The sequence below is a fragment of the Panthera tigris genome, chromosome A2, assembly GCF_018350195.1.
Source record: "Panthera tigris isolate Pti1 chromosome A2, P.tigris_Pti1_mat1.1, whole genome shotgun sequence".
NCBI lineage: Eukaryota > Metazoa > Chordata > Mammalia > Carnivora > Felidae > Panthera > Panthera tigris.
Genome location: NC_056661.1, coordinates 43,704,367 through 43,707,104, shown reverse-complemented (window position 1 = coordinate 43,707,104; position 2,738 = coordinate 43,704,367). Strand labels below are relative to the sequence as shown.

Below are 2,738 nucleotides of genomic sequence, written 5' to 3'. Positions count from 1 at the left end.
CTGTAGCATATGGCTATATGAACTGGCAAGAGAGAAAGTTGGTAAAGGCAGAGGAACTCTATCTTTTAAGAGTTACAACTGAGGAGAGCACCTGGGTGGCTCAGTTGGTTAAGAGTCTGACTCTTGATTTTGGCTCAGGTCATGATCTTATGGTTGTGAGATGGAGCCTCGTGGTGGGTTCTGTACTCAGAGCACAGAGCCTGCTTGGGATTCTCTCTCTTCTCTCTCGGCCCCTCCCCTGCTTTTGCTTTCTCTCTCTCTCTCTCTCTCTCTCTCTCTCTCTCTGTCTCTCTCAAAAATAAATAAATACATTTAAAAAAGAGGGGCTCCATAATCACCTAGCATCCTCTCAATATTGTACCTACGGTTAGAAATATACATGATGGGAACTCCAGGAATATTCCAGACCCTTCAAGGTCCTGGTCCTGTATGTTTGTATGTGTATGTGTATGTGTATATATATATATATACACATACACATACATATATATATATATACACATACACATACATTTTGGCACAATATAACACTTGAGCTGAGTTACTCTGTAGTAAGCAGTCATCTGCCTAGGTTCCCTTGAGTGTGCATGGTAATTGTTCAAATTGGATCCTAGGCAATCCTTATAGCCACTTGATATTTCTGCCCCAATTTCTCAATTTTGGCCATTACACAGTCAGTTATACAAGGGATAGAGACGGTCCGGTCAGTGACTGTACTAAGTCAAGTTTGGCTTTAATGGAAAGGTTGATAAAGTTGGTGTCAACCAGGATGAGGTAAGGTGGGCCTAGCTGTGTGCTATATGGGAAAAATTAACAGGAAGGATGTTAGGGGACTTCTCTTTCCTTGAGTGTGCTAGGATCTTTCTTTTCTTTCTTTGTAGGTTTTAATCTATCCTTCTCTTTAAGCATCTGATCTCAGAGACTAAGCATATGCTTCATTGTCATATACTTTCCTGGTTTCTTTTGCTTCCCCATGTTCATGCTGCACACTTGTCTCTTAGTCCTTACTCTTTAAACAACTTTTTCATTTGGCTTCCAGGACTTGACTTCCTTTCCATTCATTTTAACCATGTCTCTGGCTAATCTTCAGACTCCTTTTACTCATCTTCTTCAGTCTACCTCTCAACATTCCTCACAGCTCCATTTGCTATCTCTACTCATTGCACAGGAGATTGCATCCAGTTTCAGCTAGGATTAATACCTACATGCAATATGTAAGTTTTGTGTTTGATTGAGTAACTGGTGACTCTAGCCTAGTCACATGGATACATAAAACCACCAGATGCACGGAGTATATTTCAAATCAAACTCTTACTTCCTTTGTCTTCCTCACCCCAAGTCATCTCCTCACATAGTTTATGCCATTTGAGTTTATGTCAATTCTATTTCGCCAGCTCCTTCCATCAGAAACTGTAGAGTGCTGTCAATCATTGCGTTTTCTTACACTTTGCAAAACTTGTTAGCACTACCTTCAATATATCCATAATATGAGCAATTCCTACTAGCACTAAAGAAATGTGGTTTAAGCCTCAATCAACCTATTCCCAGGTTGATGGTAACAACCTCTCAAATAGGTCTCTGTACCTTTAAGCTTTGGTGTGCAACGGTGTCTTGTCTGTGCAGCAGGCCACATCCAGATCCTGCCAAGGGAAATCATGTCACTGCTCTCTTCAAAATGCCTAGTGACTTCCTATTACAGGGAAAAAAGTGAAAGCAAGAGAATTCATTTTTGTTTAATGAATTAATTAATGTCTTTTATTTTCTATGATTTAAAAAAAAATACTTATTTTGAGAAACAGAGTGTGAGAACGAGCGAGGGAGGGGCAGAGAGGGAGGGAGAGACCATACCAAGCAGGCTCTGCATTGTCAGCACAGAATCCAATGCGGGACTTGATCCCATGAACTATGGAATCATGACCTGAGCCGAGATCAAGGTCATATGCTTAACTGACTAAACCATCCAGTCTCCCATCTTTCTATGATTTTTTAAATGGGGGAAGAAACTAATTTGTATGTTCAATACTTGTCCTGTACTGCATAAATGTTTTAATTAATAAGGAGAGTAATAGCTAATATTTATAAAGCACTTACTATGTGCCCTGGCAGTGTTCTAAGAACTTTAGTTATTATCACAGTTAAGCCTGTGACAACACTATGAAACATACTTTGATTGTTACCAGTTTTCATTCAAGAAAATTGATGCATAGAGAGATAAGTATCTCGTCTAAATTCACAGCTTGTAAGTAATGGAGCTTGTATTTGAACCCAGGCACTCTGAGTTAAGTGCTTGTACTGAAATTCATTTATTGTGGGAAGGGGCTACAATCTTTGTTTATAGGGTTAAAGAAGTTAAGATAATAGACAGTAACGGAGGTTAAAAATTGTCCAGAGCTTCCAGTATAGTTATAGATCACAAAACCACACACATTTACCACCCAAAAACATGTGAAATTTGCTAAGAAAGATAGATTTATCCAAATTTTTGTGGAAATAATTGGTAGCAAAAATGACCAAATAAACACTGATGGGGTGTATAAATTGCTTGAAACATCTTAGAAAGGATGCTTTAACATGACTGAATTTCTTCAGTATTATTGGGGAAATGATGGGTCTTGCCCAGTCTGTTGCCTGCTTTTTTTGTACTTTAATAAAATTTTTATTGGAGAATAGCTACCATTGTTTGTTTACATATTGACTGTGGCTGCTTTCATGCTAGGAGGGAGAGTTGAGTAGTTGTG

General features: G+C 38.7%; 1 pseudogene; it reads right to left on the bottom strand.

Annotated features, from left to right (window-relative positions):
• Nucleotides 1–312: 312 nt before the first annotated feature.
• Nucleotides 313–975, bottom strand: LOC102948884 (annotated as a pseudogene).
• Between the last annotated feature and the right edge of the window lie 1,763 nt (nt 976–2,738).